The sequence below is a fragment of the Phaethon aethereus genome (genome assembly GCF_964289735.1).
Source record: "Phaethon aethereus genome assembly, chromosome: 3".
Classification (NCBI taxonomy): domain Eukaryota; kingdom Metazoa; phylum Chordata; class Aves; order Phaethontiformes; family Phaethontidae; genus Phaethon; species Phaethon aethereus.
This window is the reverse complement of record NC_138576.1, coordinates 74172484-74196429: the sequence shown is the minus strand read 5'-3', so window position 1 is coordinate 74196429 and position 23946 is coordinate 74172484. Positions and strand designations below refer to the sequence as shown.

At 41.7% G+C, this 23946-nt stretch overlaps 1 protein-coding gene across 1 annotated transcript in view; it reads left to right on the top strand.

Annotated features, from left to right (window-relative positions):
• Window positions 1-23946, top strand: part of UST (uronyl 2-sulfotransferase) — a gene marked incomplete at its 3' end in the record, with an annotated part of 169444 nt that overhangs the window by 29550 nt on the left and 115948 nt on the right. The gene's annotated exons all lie outside the window — the stretch shown is intronic.

Below are 23946 nucleotides of genomic sequence, written 5' to 3'. Positions count from 1 at the left end.
CAAGTTAAAGAGAGAAAAAAATTGGTGGTAAATGTTTTGGAAGTACCTGAAGTAGGTTTTATTGAAATGAAGATTAGTGTCTGTAGCTTTCAGGTAGCTGTGGCCCCACAGTGTATTTTGTACCAATTGATGCCTCTGCGTATTGATTGAGCTGTAAGGTGAAGGACTGGATTTGTGTGTGGGATGATCTTGTACTGAATCCCTGCTCTGTCTGTTTAGACATGTCACTGGAGCAGTAAGCTGTGAACAACAAGTGGCAACAGTAAAATAGTATTGAAACTTTTGTGTGCAGGTCTTTCAACTCCCACAGTTAGCTGAGGTGAAAACTCTCCCTTCTTTCTTAGCAAATACGTTTTTTTTCTGGTCATGGATCACCAATTTTTTAGGTGGCTGAGCTTGCAAATAGGTTTGAAACTGCAAGGGGGTGTTTTTAAGATAATGTACTTAAAGATCCAGCTCTAGGAATGTGAGCTAAGGGCTGACCACCGTTCTTGGGCATCCCAATTCAGTGCACTTTCTCCTTCATGTTCTCTCTTCCTCCAGGGTGGCTTTGTAAGTTTTATCTCCTTTTGGAGAGTTCCTGATCCCAACTTGTGTACTCTGGCAACAACATGGGGTTATGGAGGGAGTTGGAGGGGGTGGGTGCTGCCGAGCTGCTGAAATCCCTGCCCTTGTGTTTTCTTCTAAGAATATGCATAAATTCATAAACAAATGAAGATTACAGGTTTGTTCATAAATGCTGTGTTCGAGGATGCTTTTATGGACACCAGCTATACTGGGGAAAAAATAACTGATAGTATCAGCTAGGTTGTCAGGCTGCCAAACTGCAAGGAGAAAATTGCAGAATGCTACCTGGAGAAATCTCAAGTGCTCTTTTCTTTCTCTTGAGCAGAGCTAGACAATTGTGATCTATGTAATACAGAAATCAAAGCTAGGAATGCAGGAGGGAAGGACCCTACAATCCAGTCCCCTGCTACTGTAAGCAAGTACCTCCTATAATCCATTTAAAAACTGGTTAGGTTTGTTTACTTTTGCATTCCTTCTGAAAGCTTGTTACAAACAACACTCCTCTGATGTTTAGAAAATTCTTCTAATTTCCACATGAAACTTTTCACGCTGGCATCTTTATTCATCTTCGTTCTTGTGCCACAGCCTTTTTTTAGTTTAAATAGCTCTTGTTCCTCTAAGCCTGTAAAAGCTAACAAAGCCCTTTCACATGAAGAAAACTATCACTTTTAGTTTCTCACAGGACTCCTTTCTTTCCTCTGGTGCTAGTAACACTTCTTGCACCTGTAGAGGGTGAATAACTCTTTCTGGAACAAATGGACAAGAGTGGTACACGGTATTTTATATAAAGTCTCATGCAAGACTTTGTTCAGTGGTGTTACTACTTCCTTGCTCCACTGGGCAGAACTTTCCTGATGCACGCTACCTTCCTGTTTGCCTTTCTTAACATTCATTATCATCTTCTTATAGATATGGACGTGTTAATATCTATTGTTTCCAGGTGAAAAGCTCCTGTCCTATTAGGGAAGGTCTCTCAGTCTGCGGTTTTGTACTATTTAGTTTCACCTCATTTCTGTTACTCTAATCCTCAGCATTACCACAGTTCTCCATAGACTACATTGTAATCGTCCTCTGCTAACAGTTCCTTCCAGCTTTGTCTTGCCAGAAAACTTCATTGTAGCTATCCTAACCTTTGTCCCAAAGTAACTACCAAAATTATGCCATTCTGATTATAGATTACAGCATGTCCAAAGTAAGGTTTGTGCAACTTTTGGTTCTTACTATACAGTTACAAACTTCTCTTCTGTCTGTTTTGGGCAGAAATGATTAAGTTCAGAGCAGAGGGCCAAATTCTCCTGTGTTTTGCTTTGGTGTTGATCTGCTGTCATTATGTGAAACTGTAATAATTCTGCATTTCTTCAAGTATCAGACTAAGATCAAACAAGCCCTTCCCACTGAATTTGCTGTTTCAGTTCCTGGTAACTTCAAAAGTATCTGTAAAAGATGGACACAGAACTGGAAATGATGTAAATCTGGGATGGTAGCCGGGAACACTCTAAAATTACGAATTAGAACTGGGTGATTGTTACTGTTACTTTCCCCTCTATTTCGTGTATGTGTTCTGCCTCATACGTGAAGATATTTTGTGGCAGCTTCTGTGTGAAGTCCAGTTGTGTTCTTTCCACAACCCTGGCAGAGCTCCTAGGAGACCACAGTCAAGGTAAAAGGATGAGATTCATGCATGGGTGATTGCTCTGGCTGGATCTTAAAAGACTTGTCAAGTCATTAGTTACTACTCAAGAAATAAATAACATCAAATATTTGGAAATTCCTAACATTGTTATTTTTTGATCGGAAAAATCTAATAAATTGCTGAACTATAGGTATTTAATATTTTTTCCTAATGCAATTTTAAAAAGTATTAAAGTGATATTTTTGACAAATCTCTGTTGAAGGGAGCTTAGTTTTGTAGTCTGCAGTCTTACGTGAACATGATAAAGAATAAGATTCCTGAATTAACTTAATGTAAGTAGTTATTTTCTGTCCTGGCAGTTTCTATGTAGGTGGTTTGGCTTTAGATATAGGCTTGAAAAGTTTTGTGCATAGTATGCTGAAAAGTCTTCTTGGGGGTATGGAACCATTTCAGTAGTTGCTATAAGATCTGTGGATTTATTCATTTATTTTATGAATGAATACCACAGGTAAAATCTTAGGTGTGTTAGATGTAGAGCACATACTTTTCCCTTTCCATGTGTCTTTTCAAGAAAAAAATATGGAGTCATTTATGTGAGATATTAAAGTATTTTTCCGTCATTTAAAAATGTGATATACTTCTAACTATTGACCTCTGTCTCCTCTTATACTTTTTTAATGTCTGCTAAAGCAAATGAACTGTCATGATGGGGATAAATGTTTCTACCTCACAAAACCTGTAAGATCTAATCTATTAAGCAAAAGAAGGATATCTGCAAGAGAAACTTTGTGTAGAGCTAACGTGTGGGTGGTCTGGTTTTGCTCTTGGACTTTTCCAAGGTTGCCAAAGTACCTGAGTTGTTTTATTGCAAAGGAAAGCTTTCTGACGTTTTCTTGTGCTGGAAATAGGCGGTGTTTGCCCCTGTATTTGGAGGAAGAGGGAGGACTGCGGTGAGTTTTATGCTGGGGCAAGAAAGCCCTGCTAAAAAGACTTGCAAATAAGTTGTTTTTTGGGGTTTTTTTTCAGGATTGGGCTAAATTGCCCTAATTGAGATATATAGCCCAGGAGTGGCTGTGTTGTCTCTTGTTCCTACTATTGAATTAGGCAATTGATATCATGGTTGATAGGCTGCTTGAGAAGTAATATCTGCTGCTTGATAGACATTCTAAAATGTCTTAAGTATATTGGTTTTGCTTCCTTACAGTGATTGTTTCTATCTGCTAAATGATAAAAAAGTTTGTCTAGATGCTGAGAAGTGCTTCAAATGACTTTGAAGTAGTCAAGCAATCCATGCAGTACGGGGGAAACTGAGCTGCAGGTCTGACTGATGAAGTGTTCCTGCTGTCTGTGCTGAGCAGGTGCTTAGGCCAGCTGGAGCGTCTTAACCTGATGCAGGGAATTTTGCTAGGGAGTGAGTTTAGGCCATTTTGAAAGAAGAAGTAGTGTACATGAACAGTCAGTAATCCTGACGTGATCATGGATGCACAGGAAAGTGAATGCCGGGCCAATGTTTTCTGGGAGATGTGAGATTCCGGAAGCAACTTCTTTTGTCAGAATCTAATTGCAATAGGACCTGTGTGTGCATTCAGTGTGACGGACAGCGCTTGGTTTAGCCTCTAGAAAACTAGTCCTTCTTTGCCAGGAGTTCCCACCTCCGTTTTGTACTGTTTCCCCTCACTGATTAGGGCTGGAGGGGATTTGTGTGTGTTTTTAGCCTGATGCCGTGGGGGTTTTTTATTATTGTTGCCTTTGTGCTCTGTCGCTGCAGTGCAATAGACCCCGTGCCATGACTCCCTCTGAAGAGGCTGCGTGGAGTAAAGCAGGTCCACAAAGTAGAGGGAGGGTAGTGTGTATTAATACTGTGGCCTTCTTATTCTCTCTGGTCGTTTTCTCAACTGTTGGTGTGCATCGATAGCCTTCAAGGGCCGGCCCTGAATAGAACAGGTGGCAGATAGAGACTCAAGGTGGAATAGAAATTGGAGGAGTGATCCTGCCCTACAGTAAGCTTCCTTAGCATTGGTGGATTTTGCTGACAGTTCTGGGTAAATGTGTTTCCGTCTAAAACGGCTTAATACGTAGTTGTCTTTGTTAAGCAGTAGAGAGAGGCCAGCCGTCTTAGATCTGAAATTCTTCATTTTATTCTAGCCTGAAACTGATAGAGCTAAGCAAACTGTGAAAAATGGCACTGTCATACTTTAGACTTTTATTTAAAACTGCATTGAAGTAGAATTTCAATAACTTTAACAGTACTTCTCACAGCTTAGATCCAAGGGGAGTAAAAGCATTATAGTTCCTCCCTAAGAAAACTGACTGACATTTTTGCAGCTCAGTACAGCACTGGAGGACAAGTCAGCTGCTTGCCTCTTCTTGCGTCTTCCTCTGACCTTATGACAAAGTATAGTTTATTCCCAATTACTATGTCTTTGCTTTATAATACAATAGAAAATTGGGTCAACACTTTAGACATTAACAGTTTGTCCTCTTTGATATGCCTGAGTAATTAGCTTGTTAGGGATTAAGATGCAGTAGGAGATAAAGAAATTAAAGAGAGGAGGTACTTTCTCCAGAAGAGATGATAAGGAACTGTTGCTCAAAATGTGTAGTAAGGTTAATGGGAAACAGTAACTGGAAACAGATTTAGTCTGGAGACTTTTCCCTCACTAAGTTAGTAAAAACAATAAATAGCCTTATATTTTTCCCTTGTATTTAAATTTTTCTTAGAGAGTTTAATGGGGAGCAATATGAACTGATCGTGTTACATACCAGAACTTCAGGAGTACAAGACAAGAGGAGATGGCTCTACAGCTTAAACCAGGGAGAGTCACCGCTTTACTAATTTACTGGTAGGACAGACAGAGGAGTAATGGTGTTTTATATTGCATTTAGTTTCATATCCCAGTGCAGAGTAAGAAGGCTAAACTGAAGAAGGTTGGAGAGCAAGCAACCTGATCTGTATGCATCCTTTGGGATACATATCAATCAAAAGCTGCTGATATCTTTAATGCTTAAGGTTAATAAAAATGACTGAAGCAGTAGGAAACGTGGGATAGGATCTGCTGGTTTTTAGATCTTGTGTTGTCATGTGTATGCCACACGACTAAGGTGATTAGATACATCTCAAACTCCAACATGTATGAATGGATTTTGAGGAATTGCCACGACAGCCTTCCTTATGCAACAGTAACTGACTCTGTGCAGTTTTAGCTCATTGAAAATTGATAATTTTATTTTGATTGATGAAGTTGGATAGAAAACTTTGTTCCAGTAATTGTAGGCACTGTGGGTGTCTGAACTTGCAGGTTGAGATAGAAATACTGTAAAGCTGTGTGGTTCGTACTGTGTTGCAAGGAAGACAGGCATACGGTGAAAGTGAAAGTAATAGCAAGAACCTGCGTTTTAAGGGTCTGTAAGGAGATCCACTGTCATTCAAGAAAGGGAAAAAGTACAGCTATACTGGTCTGAATATGGACAAGTATGTTTGTCATGTGTTAAAAGCTTACTGGATGGCAGAATGCTACAATTCTGCTGAATAGGAGAAGAGAATATTCTGTAGTCACTTTAAGCTTTTTGTAGCTAATTTAGTAATTCGTGTACTAATCATGCTAATGAGCTCAAGCAGAATACTGTGCTAGTGCAGTGAGACTGATGCAATATCAGAGCGACTTGTTTTCAGGACTAGCTGGGTCTCCCGTGGGACTTCACTGGGCAGTGCAAATGCGCCCTGAGAGCCTTCTGGTTGTCTGGCCAGGCTATGTCTCTGCTCTGGTGAGTGCGGCAGTCATCGCATAGGAAAAAACAGTGTTGTGTTTAGTTTGTTCTAGGTACAGTCTGCCTCTCTTTGGCTGTATGCTTGATTTTGCTGGAATAAGGAATATCTTTATCATGGCCATAGTCAGCAGTTCCAGCCTTCACAATGGTTCAGGTCTCTCTGTGTTAACTCATTCAATCAAAGGGAACAATGGAAAGCAGTTGAGTTTTAGTATGTAGCCACTGCTTGTCCTTGGAAAGAGTCTGTGATCCTAAATCCTTCTCCCTCACATCAGGTATCACTTCTCATGCAAACAACTTGAAAGGTTTCCATATCTGTATTTATGACACAGACTAATTAATATTTTTTAAATTATTATATGTGGAGTTACTCATATTTGCAAAAATTGGTACTCCAGTAGGTAGAGAGCACTGAAGATTTAGCCCACATAACGATCTTTAAAGGGTTTGAGCATATGCAACTTCTGCTTTTGCATTCTTGCTTCCTTACGTGCAGGGACAAGGATTTAAACAGCAGTGAGCCTGCATCAGAAGTGATACTTCTGTCAAGCAGGTGAAGGCTGCCTCTTCTGAAACAAGATTTGGTTTTGAAAGTTGCTATTTCTTTGTAATTAGCTTTATTTGTTTTGAGTGGTATGTTTATTCCAGAGAATAGGGGGACTTTGAGTACCATTAGCTTTACTGCGTTTTCTCTGGAAATGATTACTGTTGGTTGTACTGTATGAAGCTGGCGGAAAGCATTTTTGCTATTAGTCTGATGGTTGCAGTTATTTGTGAAATTGGTCAAACGGTTTTGAAAATGTACAAAAAGATGAGGCATATGTTGGGCTTTTCATAGTTAAGCAATCAAGAAAGAGTTACAATAGCAATGAAGAGGAAATAAAATGTGCAGCGTGCCGGAATCTCGGCTGTGGGATTTCATGCATGTGCTTGAAGGTCTTACTGTAGATTCAAATAATGTTTTGCCTAAAACATAGGGATTGTATAATAATGTATTACTTCAGTTAATGTTTCCTAGGAGCAAGAACAATTTGAATCCTTTATTTAGGGAATACCTATTTCAGTAATAATGCTGTCAAAACTCTTGTATTTGGGAGGTGGCAGGGAGAGGGGGGGTTGAATGGGCTGCTGCAGGAGGGAGCTCACACAGATGCAGGAGGAGATGCCAGGAGACTGAGCAGCTGAGAATGTGATCCTTTCAGTTGTGGCAGGTCTTCTCGAGAGGTGTAATACCTTCCTTCCCTTGCCATACCTCCTGCTTACACTCTTTGTTTACGCGAGTAATTTTACTCACAGTGACAGTTACTTTGAGGGCTGTGGCGGTGGTTATCTCATGGCCACTACTCTTCTAGGGGTACAGGCTCTGGGGAAGCATGTGAGTGTTTTTAACCATTGGAAATGGTTCGGAATAGTTATAAAACAGACACTTTCTGTTTGGAGGGATGGTAAAGGAAATAGGAGATAATAACCTGAGAAACAGAGAGGAAAGAGAAGCCTTTACAGTTGTTGCATCCTTTCTTGTATAAGGCAAAAGCTGAGAGAGGAGAAATGATCAGTTGAAGTCGACAAAGAAATGACCTTTTGAACTTTCTGATTTTGCCGCCTTCACAACAACAACAACAGAAGTCTTAGAAAAGTGATTGATAGGTTCGCAAGTGAAGACAAGTTGAGCTTTTTGGTATTTTCACCACAGATCTCAATGCCCTTGTCTGAGAGGTGCTGAGAGTTTTCTGCGTATGCTCCAGTCTGCTCTGGAGGCAGTGAGAGCCCCTCGACACGGGCTGGGAAATGCTGTGGTGGGAAGGAGTGGGGCACATTTATCACACTGGCTTTTGGTTACTGCCTTTGAGGTGCTTGTCTTGTTATAGACAGGTTTTTGCAGTTTCTTCAAAAAGGTACGCATGTTTATAACTGTTAGAAACTGGGTGCTTTGGGTCATACCACAGATTTAGATACTGTTTGGTTTTAAGTTTTGCTTTTTCTGCTAGATGCTTCATGTATACACACATCCTTGTTAGACTTAAGAGACAAGGATGCTTATATTAAAAAAATAAAAATGCAAATGAATAAAAATCATTGAAATGATTTTTGTTTGCAAATCTGAAAGCTACTGTGTCTCATTACCTTGTACTGTCTTAACTGTGGATGCTGTTACCAGAGAGAGTTGCCCTGAAAATGAAAGGAGTGAAATCCATAGTGCTCTACTGAGTATTGATCTCGGGTAGACGCCCATGTGTTTGTGCATCAGTGACAATTCTGCCATGTTCAGGCAGAACTCTTCTGCCTTCAACAGATGAAAAAATGTTCCATTTCTGCCACAGGACTGATGAAACTGAGTGTGATGGAAAGAGGGCTAAGATTTGGATTTATTAGATAACTGTTATGACTGGGGAAAAAATATTAACTTCTCTGTAAAAAATGTTTGCTAGCTGAGATGACTAGTTTGTGAGAGAAGACTTTCTTACTAGCCCTGCAGATATACTCAACATTTCTCTTCTCCAGTTTCTCAGAGATCCTGTTTTCTTTGCTCTGCAGCTTGTACATAACCCCCTTATTTAAACCACAGGGTCGGCAGGGTACTACACCGAACAGTATGTCCTGGCTTGCTCTCATGAAGCATGTGCACGCCTTGGTAAGATTTATGCTGTCTACCACTGGCAGTTCTTCACAACAATGTAAACAAGTACTTTCTCTCTCAGGTAGTCATTAATTGCTATTGCTCACATATTTGATAAGAGAAGACTTCCTTTTTTGCATACATCAGGTGTTTCTGATGTATGCTGTAGGCGTTCTGAAAGCCTACAGCACAAGACAAAGGTTTGATGTGGAAAAGTGGTGGAAATGGCCAAAGCACTTTTAGTTTCTAAGCAAGTGGAAATGGGACCTTAAGACAGGAGGGTCAGTCTGTCCCCAGCTGCTGTTGCCGCAAGGCTGAGGGAGACCAGCTGAAGGCCCTGTGGCAGCCTCCTCTGGTCAGACCCAAGTGGTGGTACAAGGCCACACCTGCAGTGCTGGGACCCCACGAAGCGTGCAGAGATGTCCGTGCCTAGTGAGGGCAGTCATTCCCCATGTACGGGACCAGGGCAGCCGGAGTGCATCACTGGACGAGGCCGTCACATCAGCAGCGCGGCACACCCCGGTGCACCCTGGCTCTAGTGTTTTAGCCCGAGTGCCAGCCCACCGTCGAGGTGATACACTCATTTCTGTTTCCAGCTGTGGCTTGCTATCTGCACCACCCACTGTGGGTCACAGAGGTGTCCACAGTTTCATGCTTTCGTGTTGTCATCTGTGTGTATTTCAGCAAAATCTAGAAATGAATATGTTTGAGTGTTTTCTTGCTTTCCACCAGCTTTATGGCCAGCTCTAATGATGTTCACCATTTATTACAAGAGGAACTTGTTGACATGGGGGTGGTTCGACAGATGCAGGAAAGAAATGCTGTTTTGAAGAAAGAACTTCTAATGGAAATGGAATGTGAAAAAGAACTACTGGAGACCTCTGGAAAAAATGTTTTCCTTGCTTCGGGTACTAGCAGAGCTTCAAGATTTAAAGGTCTGCCAGCAAATCAGTGAGGAATTGGTGCTTGCAGAGGCATATGCTAACATTTGGAAAGATTTAGATGTGGAATTGCTAGTTCAAATTCACTTGATCAGTACTTAAGAATAATCTGAAAAATAAAATCTGTGATACTGAAATACGAAGGGGCAACTGAAAGACCTAAGAACCTTCTAAAATTTATCTAGGCATCATCTTTGTTGTTTATGTGTTGAAAGGGAAGATGCTAAGTATTTATATTTCTTGCCTCATTATAAAAGTTAAGCCTAGGTGAAGGCAGAAAGTGCCTGTGCACTTCTGTGTAAATCTATCTAAATCACCATGATAGTGTAGGAACTTGCCACTACTTAAAAAAAAAAAGAGGGGGAAAAAATCTACAGAATGCTCAAAAAAGTTAAATACAAGTAAAGTTCTTTGGGGTTTAAGATATCGTAGCCTTTTTGGCTATGTCTAGTCAAATATTTCCTCCATAAGAAAGGAAGACTCTTCAAAAATCATGAAGATAAGTTCTGCAGAAATAATACATATATATATATATATATGGGGAGGAGGAGACATCCATTCCTTCTAAAACACAATGGCTGTATGATGGCCAAAGATGATAACAGATTTCATTAGAAGTCTCACTTTGACTTCTGCTGCTGTAGCCTTAATTTTTTGAATGTAGATGTGCTCTTCAGAAATATTTAATGGTGATGAACATGAGGTATAGTTCAGTGGCTATTGACAAAACAGCGGTTTTAAATGATAGCTATTATTAACTTTCTACAGAGATATGTTGCTGGTGTCTGTTTAGAACAGCTATGTTTTTGCTGTGTTTTTGCCTAAAATATTTATCTTATGTATTGTGTATGTGACCAAATGGAAATTAGTCCCAATCCATAGGTCAAAGGCAGAATTTTTAAAGACTAATCCTGAGAGTGAGTTGGGCAAGTAATACTTGTAGACTCTAATAAATAGCGTTGTCCTGTTCAGCTTTTCTTGGCTATTAGCCTTGCTGGTATCAAGTACAGTCATTTAAGGAGTAAAACTTGTTTTGGCTGTTAAAATATGAAAAATCCTATCAGTGTTGCAGAAATAGCCAGGTGTTGTATATATTTAAATATTCATTAATTTTGGCCTAAACAGCAGTCTCTACATCACTAGTATAATGTTTGTGCCATCCAGATTTAGAATAATTGCAAATGCTTAAATACATAAAATTACTCAATTGTGTAGGTCAATATTCAAGTTTAAGCTTGTGTTATATAAAATTTTCTTTTTCCTATGTGTCAGCATGCCCTTCAGACTGATGCTGTGGTAAAAAAAGGAATGATTTGCTCCTGATACATGTGAATAGATGAACAGTGAGATGACATTTATTGCTGTGCATAGGATAGTTTTGAACAGCCACATTTTTAGGAGGAAAAAACGAATCAGAGAAGTGCTGGAAACCCCCCCGCAAAAATGATTTGAGGGCTCGAAAAAATACCTTGCAATGTGAAACTTGGTATTGGTTTAGCATAAAGACAATTGGGACATAACTTGATCACAGGGGTCAAGTACCTTTGCAGGGAGAAAATACCCAGGAAATTACAGTATGTGAGAAAGTCATAACAGGAAGCAATAGCTGGAAGCTGCAGTCAGATAAATTTGAATTGGAAATAGCAATGATAACGCGATTATGTGGAGAACTGGGGACAGCCATAAGATATGTGACGAGAAAAATCTGTTGTGGAGAATCTGGCTGTAACAAGGTCAGTATCAGTAGCAAGTTCTTCATTAGAAGTTATGAGAACCATTTTGGCTTTTCTATGCTGTTTGTGTAGAAGCTATGGAAAAACCCCACATTTTTTAATTAAGGGAGGAGAAGAATGTTCTGGGAGGTTATCAAAAATGTAGGACAAAAACATTTGTTGTGGCAAGCAATCAAAGATACATCTTTTCTAAAAAAAAAAAACAAAACAAAAAAAACCAAAAAAACCCCCAAAAAACAACTGTCTGATTTCTTTGGTGAATGCTACAGTTGTAATACTTAGCACTCCAAAAATAAGTCAGTGTTTTACAACCTCATCGTGGCACTTAAGTTTTGGAAAAAAACTGGCTGTAACAGTCTTTTGTCAAGATGGACTTGAGCTGTTTTGAGCAATATCAACTGCTTTGCTCCTGCCTTCCAAAATGGCAGCTTTCACTGAAAGCAGGCGGACTCTGTAAATACTTTGTAAATACCCTATGGGTGGGACATCTGGGCAGTAATTGATGGGTAAAATTTCCTAACCTGTTGTGCAGGACCATAATATGAGAATAACCTCTTTGGGCCTTTAGGAGATAAGAGAAACGAGATGCCTTCTGATTTCAGGAAAGAATCTGAACTTTATGTGGCATTTTTGGCCGTGTTTGTTCACTCTACATACTTTGCCCAAGGGTTAAACTCTGTGTGCTTGAGCTGGATACTTGTCCATTTACAAAATACGGGTGCTGTGAGGACTGGCATTACAAACAACTGCAGATAATACCTTACTCAGGATACGGTCTTGAACAAGTAGCTTGTGTTGAAGCCAGACAGAGGAGAGCTCCTGGGCTCTAGTAGACTTGGTCACCAGCAGACCTACAAAGATGATGTGGAAAGGAGTTCCCTGTGAGCTCTCTGAACAAGCTGTGTAAATTTGCACTGAGCAAGTGTTTCAACAAGAATGATTTCCTGTCTGTTTTTTCTCCCACACGATCCCCCTTCAAGATCATCACCCCTTTTGACTGCAAGGAAGCGAGAAAGGTTGCAGGTGCAACGTGACTTGGGAGACATGGGACAAGGGAGAGGATGCTTCACTGAGCCTGAACCTGATGGAGCCAGGTTGCATTTTGCAGATGGAGGCAGGGAGAGGAAGCAGGCTGGGGAGGAGGCAGGGAGAGCCAGGGAGGCTGGCAGAGGCGCTGCAGAGCACGGCCAGCAAGCGAGGGCTGCCTTCGGCCATGCCAGCCAGCCAGGTCTCGCAGCTGACAGCGGGAGTCGAGCGGGACTGTCCCAGGAGTAGAGCCAAGTGACCAGCGAAACAGGCTTAGCTGCTCCTGGGAAATTCTTGTACATGCCAGGAGAAAGCTTGGCGTGTGCTTTTCTTGGATCTCTGTCTTGAGCTTTTCGTAGAAAACAGTGAGAGGGTTAGCATCAGATTGAATTTGGAGTTTGACCTCCTGAAAAAGTGACGTTGGAAATCAAAAAGCAAAGCACATGAATTCTTGTGGTTTAAGAGCAGATGTCCAGTTTAATATTATATATCTCCCAAAACACTGCATATTTCCAAACCATTCTAAACCAGTGCCAAATATCAACATCAGTGTTAGTGCCCTGTTTCTGCATTGGCCTTCCAATATTTGGGCTCTCTTCAAATGGATGATAGTCAGTCTTTTCTCCTAATGGTAGCTGAGCCTTTTGTACTGCTGTTCTTTATGTTTTGAACAGGACTAAAAAAGTTGAGTGATGATTCTTTCCTCCTGTATTCCCTAGTGTAACACGGCAGGAAAAATAGGAGACTGTCCCTCTGTCATAACTGAATAATCCCAGCTGCTCTTTCTCAGTATTGCAGTTAGTCCTAGTCTTATCACACGTCAGGAGTAACATGCATGTGCCCAGCATTACCAGTGGTAGCTGTGAGCTAGTAATCTGCTCGAAGATAGACTAGAAAAGTGTTTTTGCTTGGTATCACCACCAGAATGTCACTAAACGAGTTAATTTTATATATAGAATGGTTTTAGAAAAACAAACATACTTGTTCTTGTGAATGTGCTGTTAAGTCAGATGTGGTAGGTAACAATTTGGAAAGAAATGTTTTGTCATTTGAAACTCTGTGACCTGAGGCACATCTCTGAACTTGGAGATGACAGTTGCTTCTCACACAAACACCCCAGAAGAAACTGTATAGTGTCTCTTCCCAGCTTTACATGGAAGTTAATGATGTTCTGTAGTGCTTCATCATCTCATTTGAATGTGCATGCTTTGGTTACAGAGAGCATGAAGTAGTTTCTCAAATTTTGAATCTGACATTTGCTACTTTGGAGAAAAAATAATGCCTTAAAATTACGTTTGGGTTTACTATGGCTGATAGGTATTATGATATTGTTGTGTGGTTTCGGTATTTTGTTGTGGACTTTGTGACGTATTTACAGTTTCAAAGAGGACTCGCAGGTCACAAGATGCACATCCCCACCCTTGTAATACCCCAGCCTTTTTTTCCCCATAAAGCTGGAGATCTAATAGGATGACCAGTTTATTAATCCAAGGAAACTTGCCACGTTAAAGCTGGAGGAAAGAAAGACATAAATGCCTGCATTTAAATAATGGGATACTACAAATGAGGCTGGATTTAGTTACTTTTATTGGACAGTGTAGAGACAACAAAAGAAGCTAATGTGCTCAAGCTGTGCAAAGGAAAGTATTCACGTGGACAGTGCTGGAAGGCTTCTTGCTCTCACCCTCTGCTTGCTGAGATCTGTACTTCAGTCTCAACTCTTCTTTTTGAACAAACACTTCTGGAAAAGAAGGTGAATCTGGTGCAAACAAATATTTTGGTATATTTTTGTCAGACATTAGAAAGGAGAATGGTGAATTTATTTATTTATTTACTTATAATAAGGAAGTAGTCATGGCTCCTGTGCAAGGCACAACAGCCTGAGACATCTCTGTATGTAGAGCCTCGGGAAGAGGAAGGATCTCATGATGCAGACTATTATATAGCACGTCAGCCAGGGTAGCACCCCTAAAGAGACTGAGAGAAGAGTCTGTTATGATCTGTTAACAAACTAATCAGTGTCTGAAAATGTCTGAAATTGATATTTTATCTGTATTGGATGGCTTGACTGTATCAGCAGCTAAAATCCACCCCCACTCCCCCCAAACTACTTCTCTTTCATTGGTAGTAGAAGTCTGCCTCCATTTTAATGTATTTTAGCAAGGGTATTCCATCTTCCTCCCATGTGCTGTGTCTAATACTGCTGTGGGGTTTTGTGGGTGTTCAGGATTTCATGGCTTTCAGTGCATGTTCTCGTAGACCTAATGGACTGCTCTGCTCCTCAGTGTCTTGCAACAGCAACGCTCTGTCCCAGGCATAATCGGGATCAGGATCCATCGAGATCATGGCAGGTTTTGGAGGAGGAGTTGTGTAAGTTTGGATGGTCATTCACACCTCTTAAAGGAAGGCAAAGGAAGCCTCCTGTAGGTCAGGTCCAGCCTATATGTTGTCTATATGACATAATTCAAATAAAAATTGGAAAGTTGACACCAGGGCTGTGTTTCCAGAGAAACCCAGATCGTCATGAGTGACAGCAGAAAGAAGCTACTGGCTATTTCTGTGTTTTTGCATCAGAACTTTCTGTGTGTTGATCTCCGCGTATCAGGTGCAAAACAATATCTGAAAATATATCTGAAAAAAGAACTCTTAATTTCATGTATTTTTCAAGTTTACTGATTTGAATGGCATTTATATTGCCAGAAACAAAAAGAACCTTAATCTGTCTTCTGAAAAGTCATTAAAGTGAGACAGTTGAGAAACAAATTAGCACATCATCTGTATGCTCAAGACTTTGAGGATAAACAACTACCAAAATTCAGAATATATGAATTAGTAATGGCATAACCATTGCACATCGCACTGCAGTATTTCAATGTGATCGCATTCCATGTTTATTTTGCACACAACTTTTCCTAAGGAGCTACTAAAAACTTGGATTATGCTTTTACCACCCCGTGATCCTGACATTCAGCAATAATGAGCTCACATAGTTAAATTCTCAGTACTTACAATAACAAAACAAAACCACTAAAAAAAAAAAAAGCAACCCCCAAAACAGAACTTCTGTTAATTGAATTCAGATGTCTTGTCTGGAGAACGTTCAATTAAACACAAAATAGGATACTTTTTGATGCAGCAAAAAGGGTTTTTTTAGTTCTAATTTCATTGTTTCTTGCTGATAATTGTTTCTTACATGTACTGAAAACTGTCTGAATAGTGCAGGATCAAGCTTTTGTCTGTATGTATTGTCATTTTCCTTTTTTTCTGCTCAGTAAAAAAACAGGTTGTGTTTCCAGCTGTAATTTCTATGTCTAATTTGAGAGTCTGTTTCAAAACAGACGTTCACTGTTTTTACAAGTCTTTGTAAATTACAAGACTTTAGAAGGAAAAGGCTCAAAGTTCTTCTCACATTCTGCAGTCTTTAGAGTCCAGAAAATAATGTCATTTATAAAACTTCGCTTTAACCTTGTTTTTAACATGCCTTGATGCCAGAAATGATATCATATTATGAAAATAGCGCTTTGGCTGGGAGAAGGAGGTGAGTAAAAGTGAGTGTGTTTAGTTGTGATAGTGTCACATGAAGCTGATGACATCTGATAGTTAAAATATTGGTGATGTTGCCCTCATCATTTTCATGAAAAGCAGTCACCTTTCTTAATTAGTTGTTCTGTTGTCAGCCTGGGAAGGTCAAGGACAGCAGGATACCTCCTGTGCCCACCCAGGCAGTCATGGTGCTGTGTCGTCAGGACCACTGCCAAGGACCAAGAGAGGAAACTGGGAGACAGCATGTACTGAAAGTGTCAGTGATGGATGCCAAGGAGCCTAAGTAGAGAAGCTGGAGATCAGGTGCAGGACTCGGTGTTGCATCAGTGATGCAGGGAGGCAGGCTGCCCTCAGCTTCATCAGGTGCTGGTGTAAGACTGGTCCCAAATGAGGCAGAAAGTGGCAGGGTGGGAGGGGAAAGCCTCCCGCCGGTGGCACTGATGCCCCACTGGAGGCTGGCATTCGTTCTTGCCTCTGCAGCGGGCACTCCAGTGGGCAGCTCGGTTAGGTCAAAATGTTTGCAGGTGGTTGCAAACTGAGCATTCCTTGTCTTCTGGACACCGAAAGGAAAATGTTTCGGTTAGATTTCTGGAAGCGTTAGGTGCACAAATGACACCAGCTGCAGTTCAGGCAGGATGCTTGTCTGCCCTGTGTGCAGGGAGATTGTTTTACAGACTGCTCCATAACTCCAGCAGCAGCTGTGTACATGTATTACATGCTTGCTAATGCTCTCCAGTGCCATGTGTACCTTGGCCTGTCCTACTAGCAAGCGGGCTCATTGCCCTGAGGAGCCTTCCTTAGATTAATTGCTACTGTGGCTGCCTGTGTGGCCGTGGCAAACTCGCTGTGGCCACAGGTCTGAGAGTTACTATAGGACCGTGGTGCCTCCATGTGAGGCAGAAATTACGCCGCATGCCTGTGGGCGTGAGGAACATTAGGTTTTCCGTGGTGGCCTTGCACAAGGATCCCTCACAGCCAGGCTTGCCAAACAGTGCTGTGGGCCTGCCTGCCGGGGCCCCACAGGGTTTGGCTTGCACAGGGGCTGGTGGGGAAGCTGTGACAGGCCCCTCGGGGGAGAGCATGGTGGCTCAGCTCAGCCGGAGACCTCAGTTTCTGTGATGAGTGGGGTGGCAGTTGAAGTGCTGATGGGACTGTGAGGCTGAATCGATGCCCGCCTGGCTTGCGTTGCGCACTTGACATGACTTGCGGCAAGAGGCTGTCAGGAGGTTTAGTTTGGTTTGTATCGCAAGTGAAGTCTATCTGTAGCGCTTGAGTGAAAGCTGTCATTCCTAAATACTGTGTGGTGGGAGTTGCTGAGTTCGGGGCTTTTCTTTGTTGTCATTGCATTGAAACAGCATTCATAACAGCTGAAGAAGGTGCAGAATTGTCATGGTTAAAGTGTTTACAGGAAGTTTAAACATAGGATGGAGTATACTGGAAGAGCAACTTAGCTGGCCATCTGTTTAGTTTGGAAAAATCTCAGATATCATTGAGTGGTAGTGGGTTATTCAACTGTCGCTTTCAGTATTTTCTCTTTCTGTACTATTTTGCCCTGTTGCTACTGATCGGGTGAATGACTGAATCTGGAGGAGTTTAGGAAGAAGCAGATCAGCAGCAGTAGCAAAGCATTCCCACTGTTCCGTACGGGATGGTCTTGTCACACCAGAAGTAGTTTTCTGGGGGTTTTTTAAGTATTTTGCAGAATGGGGACTTCTGCTAAAGTAAAAGCAAGAGATCAAATGAAAGTGTGAATGTACTTGAGTTTTTTTTCTAAAGGGAGCAGTAGGAAGAGAAAGCAAACAGGTTTCAGTTTCCATAGAAACAGAGAGAAAAAAGAATATCTCAAAACACCTTGTAATTCCTGTGTCACCTTTCTCGCTTTAACACCTAACCAGAAATCTCCGAAGTAACCAGCTTATTGGGTGTCCTGCTTCCAAAAAGCACTGTTTCAATTCAGGACTGCTAGAAACAAAAATGCAGTAAAGAATTGTATCTCAATGAATAATTTCATATGTGCCACACTGCAGTTTTGGAGCATTAAAAGCTGCATTTGCTGATTCAATCATAAACTAATTCAAGTTTAAAACCACCATCATGTGTAGTGTCACAGTTTGCTACCAGCCATAAAAACGTTGCTGTTCAAGTGCTTTACACAAGGCACAGAGAAGCCGGAGGGCGACTGCTGCGTGCTGTGAACAACGATCTTGCTGCAGTGGTTCAGCACTGAGAGGTCGTGTTGAAAGCTGCTTGTGGCGCAGCTGGTGCCACAGTTCCTGGTCCTGCTCAGAAGGGAAAGTGACACCGCTGAGGTGCGGCTTGGGGCTGACCACCACGGCTGGGTGAAGTGGAGGGAGGCTGCTGCCAGGGCGTCAGTCTGGGCGCTGCGGGTTGGCACTGAGGGCTAAGTGGTCATAGAATCATAGAATAGTTTGGGTTGGAAGGGGCCTTTTAAGGTCATATAATCCAACCCCCCTGCAATGACTAGGGACAGTTTCAACTAGACCAGGTTGCTCAGAGCCCCATCCAGCCTGACCTTGAATGTTCCCAGGGATGGTGCATCTACCACCTCTCTGGGCAACCTCGGCCAGTGGTTTACTACCCTCATTGTGAAAAATGCCTTCTTTATATCTAGTGGAGACCTACCCTCTTTTAGTTTAAAACCATTACACCTTGTCCTGTCACAACAGGCCCTGCTAAGAAGCCTGTCCCCATCTTTCTTGAAAGCCTCCTTCAAGTACTAGAAGGCTGCAATAAGGTCTCCCCGGAGCCTTCTCTTCTCCAGACTGAACAACCCCAACTCTTTGACCTTTTAGTCATAGCAGAGGTGTTCCATCCCTCTGATTATTTTGGTGGCCCTCCTCTGGATCCACTCCAGCAGGACCATGTCTTTCCTGTGCTGAGGGCTCTAGAGCTGGACACAGGACTCCAGGTGGGGTCTCACCAGAGTGGAGTAGAGGGGAAGAATAATCTCCCTCGACTTGCTGGCCACGCTGCTTTGGATGCAGCCCAGCATACAGTTGGCCTTCTGGGCTGAGAGTGCACATTGCTGTCTCATGTCCAGCTTTTCATCCACCAGTACCCCCAAGTCCTCCTTGTCAGGGCTGCTCTCAATCCCTTCATCCTGCAACCTGTACTGATACTGGGGGTTGCCCTGACCCAGGTGCAAGACCCTGCACTTGGCCTTGTTGAACCTCATGAGGTTCACACAGACCCATTCCTCGAGCTTGTGCAGGTCCCTCTGGATGGCATCCCGTCCCTCGGGCGTATCAACCACCCCACTCAGCTTGGTGTCATCTGCAAACTTGCTGAGGGTGAACTCGATCCCACTGTCTATGACATTGATGAAGATACTAAAGAGAACTGATCCCCATATGGACACCTGAGGGACACCGCTTGTCACCAATCTCCATCTGGACATTGAGGCATTGACCACTACCCTGTGGATGTGACCATCCAACCAACTTCTCATCCACCCAACAGTCTACCCATCAAATCCAATTTAGAGAGAAGGATGTTGTGGGGGACCATGTCAAAAGCCTTACAGAAGTCTAGATAGATGACATTGGTGCCTCTTCCCTTGTCCACTGATGTGGTCACTCCATCATAGAAGGCCCCCAGGTTGGTCAGGCAGGACTGTGTGCCTTAGCATAGCTTCTAGGAGGATCTGTTCCATGAATGATGGAATGATTCCATGACTGATGGAGGTGCCATGTCTGTGCCCGGATGCAGCTCAGGGCAGGTTTGCAGAAGGCAGAGGGATGACCATGTGCTGGTCACGATGGTCTTTTGCGCTGCTAAAGATGCTGATGGTTTGGAATAGGATCTGGATGTGGTTGTGTGTCATTTAGGTTGTGCTAGAGTGCAACGCCGAATTATAATAAAAAATTGATAATGTTTTATAGAAGCAAATTTTCTTCATTTAACCTGCACTCTCCATTAGCACATATTCTTTACTGATGAGAATAATACTAATGAGTATAATATTTTTCATATACCATGGTGTTACGCAATAATGGCATATGTACATATTAAGGAGCAGTACTCTGGTTTTGTGCAACATCTGCTTTAATGCTTAGAAAGTGGAGAGTTAACATTTTGATTATATTTGCAGATGATTCTGAAGTAAAGATATTGTAAAAGCTAGTAAGGGCAGAGATACATTTCAGAACAATCTAGAAAAATTAGATTGATGGTAAATAACAGGTCAGTTGTGGAAAAATATGGAACTGGCATAGTTGCAGAAAAATAGTTAAAATGCCAAAATTACATAATGTTCTGAGTACTAAATAGCATACTAACAACGGAAGTCAAGTTAAAAACAGGTTGTGTGCCAGATTGCAAAGAAATAAGCAGGACTATAATTTCAGCTGTGTGAAAACAGTGTTATGTTAGACATGAAGATATTCTTCCATTTGTAATGGCAGAAATTTTCTAATCGCTGAAGACATCATAACTGGGTTTCTGACATTTCTGTGCTGCCTTTATGAGTTTCCTGAAAAGTCTGAACAGCCTTCACTTATTTCTGTACTGAAAGCAAATTCTGAAACTGTAAAATGCCTGTTCCTCTGTGATTGTTTAAACAGAAACCGTAGCTCCTCCAGGATATTGGTCAGCAGCTGGGAGGAGTAAGACTACTTTTCCCTTTGTGATCTTTGAGCAACTAAATTATTCCTAGATTTTAGCTATACCATGAAATCACATTTCCCAATCTACCCTAACTACTTCTGACATTTCTGTCCTATTCTGTCTGGGCAAAGCTGTTGCTCACTAGCTGCATGATGTAGAGTAATTTAAACACATTAAAGTTCTTGAAGTTTCAGAGTCACTTTTTATTTGCATGTGGAAACCGCTTGTGCACTGTCTGGTATTTTTGTGTTAATATTGTCAGAATATTGCACGGAAAGCGAAGTGTCAGAAATGTCAGCCTAATAACAGCTTGGGTCCATGCAGGAAATACTTCCTCCCTTCAGAGGAGAAACTATTCTGTGTAACCAAAACTTAAGTAGCTGGAAAACTTTCCACTGACTGCAGCACTGGCTTCCAGCAGAAATTATTTTAAAAGTTCATTTGGGTTCTGATGACCTGAGTATCTGTTCTGCAGAATGTTTGAGAAATGAGCATCAGGAGTCCCTAGGTAAATGGTGGTTTGGGTTTGTTTTGTCGTTCTGTGCTGGTTTATTTCTTGTGGTTTGTGGCTAGAGCACAGTTACCTAATGTGATGCTATAACCTATTTGCTTCTTGTGCATTGCCTGCCTTAGTCCCCAACAATGGTACTTATGTTGGTCAATGTATTAGGTTGGCTCTGTTGAATCTACAAGTTGGAGAAACAACTGTTCAGCTTACTAGTATTTGTTTTCCAGTTCATTTTTGGTAAAAGAGGAGAGGGATCCACGTGATGCTGTAACGTTTTGCTCCACATTTCTTGGGACTGAGCCTCACTGCCCTTTTTCTGTGTTCGCTCCTGCAGTAACCACGAATGTGTTCACAGTCTAAACCAAGAATTGCAATCCCTGGGAGCTACGATGATTGACAGTTGTGAACACAGTCTCTTAGGCTCTGCAGACATTTAACTTAAAAGAAGTGGTCCCGCTGTTGCTGGTAGCGCTCCCAGCCCCAGCAGTGAGAGTGGAAGAGGTCAAGGACCTGGCCCAACCCCTTAAAGCAAGGCTGGTGTTTTGCATGGGTCTGGGCTTTTCCTTGGATCCATGTGCCTGCAGCAGCCCAGCTGCTAGAGTAGCGGATGAGACTTTGCAATGTCAGTGATGAAGTGCTGATATCCATGTTTCCGTTTGTTTTTTCTTCTCATGGGGAATTCATAAGGGAGGACTTCTGCTAGTTAATAGCTTTCAGTCATGGTACTTAAAATTTGACTAAATATTCAGCGAGTGCCATGAGAATACATGGTGAAAATGTATTCTGTCATTCAGCTGCATTATGAAAAGGGAGAATATCATCAGAGTTACGGTGGTTTGAGTGCTGGAAAGAAGCAGAAGGCCCTGAAATCTTTTCCTTGACTGAAGGTGGTGGAAGACGGTACACTGAGCCTGCTGGCATCTTTCCCAGCCCAAGCAGAAACATAGTAGCTTAATATGACATGATAAATCAAGTGCAAAGTTGCTTTTCTTCCCATGGAGATTATATGTAGAATAATCTATGATTCCATTACAATAAAGACACACTTGTAAAATAGCAGGTGAGGGGGAAAGAGAGAAGAAACTAACAGTCAAAACCCGAAAGGATGTATGAGGGCAAAGCTGGCCTTCCTGGCTCTGCTGTCGAGCGTTAGGCTTTTTTAATTTTATTTGGAAGGGTAGGGGTTGGGGGCAAGTGCACTTGTTTCCTGCTGTGATTCATATGCCAGGCTGTTTGTTTTAAAAAGAAAACAAAAGCAACCCAGCTACCCTGATTTCTACTCAATATGGTATGTGGGAGTCTGCGTCTTGCTGTAAAATTGTGTAGTTTTATAAGAGCCTTGGTATAGCTGCCTGTGCAAAATGCTGTTAGTGCTTGCTTGCCACATTTTCCAGCTGACAGCACCATATTTATGCCTCTTCCTTTAAGTTTCCATGAATTGAAATGGCAGCATATTTCAGGGTTTCTTAGGAGCTAAATGCAATGCTTGTTTACATCCCAAAGAAAGAGTAAAAAGTATATGAGTATGTAAAGTCCTGGACCTAATTAAATTAATAATAAACTCTTAGGGATGTTGCGAACCTGATGTGTTTTAGTTAATTGTGAAGTTAGTGAGTGCTGGGCCCTCCACAAGCATGTCAGAAGGCTGTATCTTCTTTCCAAAGAGGTGCTAATCTGAAGGCTCAATCCTGCAAGTGTTACCGGTGTAAAACTTATTTCTTCGATTGCTCTCATGGCTTTCCAGTAACGACCGTACTAAAGTAACCCTTCACAGGGCTTTTAGATCAGTTTACTGCTGTAATGGCTCTTAGAAAATATGTCAATCAATGACTTGGATTTTAAAATTATTCTGAAGAAAAATTTCATGATTCTGGGAAGAAAAAATTGCTGTTAGAGATGTTTGAGGTGACACTGTTTTGTCTTAATTTAAGGAAGGATTGCAAAGGGAGGAAAACTGCCTGGCATGGGAATAGGAGCTCTGGGCCCGGTTGAGTCATTTGAAGCACTTTATTGCTTGTGCCTTGGCTGCGAACTCACGTTTCAGCCTGAGTAAATACACTGGCGTCTTCTGAAATACGAATATTGGTAATCCTAGTGCCACGGCATTTTGTCAAGGTTTCTACCCCAGTTTTACCTCCTAAGGTCCCATTTTCAACTTCCTAATTTTCAGCAGTTTGGGCTGGTATATTTTCAGTGCCAGAAGTTTGGTGGGTTTTTTCTTAACTATTTGTTTTAATTTGAGTAAAAAAAAAATACTATTTTTGAGAAGGCAGCTAGGGGAATTACATTGTTTCTTAGTGTTTGACAAAAGTAAGTCCTGGAGGGCTCTTGATTGGTAAATAATGTAATACAGTGGAAACTGCTGTGGGAAACAAGAAGAAAACAGTGGAGACCTCTTAAATGGCTTGTGTGATGTTCCAGCAGCAGCGGAGAGGAGGTATTTTCACAGCTGTATTTTGTTTGGAGTTAGGGGACCTGAGGAGCTGACACTCTGGCTGACCATAGCATGAGAGCCGCTGATAGCGGATCCATAAGGATGTCAAGACCTGGAACAAAATGACTTGTGGTAGGAAGTCTGAGATGCATTTTTGAGGGCTATAGAGGAAAATAATGGCACAAAAGTCCTGTCATGTGTCCCAAAGCCTATAGCGTTGTTGGGCCAAAGACACCAAAGCCCTGAGCAATCCGCTGTTACAACCATTGCCAAAAGGTTATTTTTGGCTTCATAGCACGGTAGCAAATTGAGCATGCCTGCTGCTGTGGCAGCACAGTCCAGTCAAATGCACTCCTTTCAAGTGTGAAGGCTGCATTCAGATTGAAACAAATTTGGTGTTAGCATTATACTGATTTTTGGGTGTTGTTGGAAATAGAATCCCTTTCCCACAAGAGTCCATTTGAAGAAGAGTTCAGTTTTCATCAGAAAGTACCCTCTGTCTTTGGATCAGGGGTCAGGACAATCCGCAGAAGTGTTAAACTCTCTATGA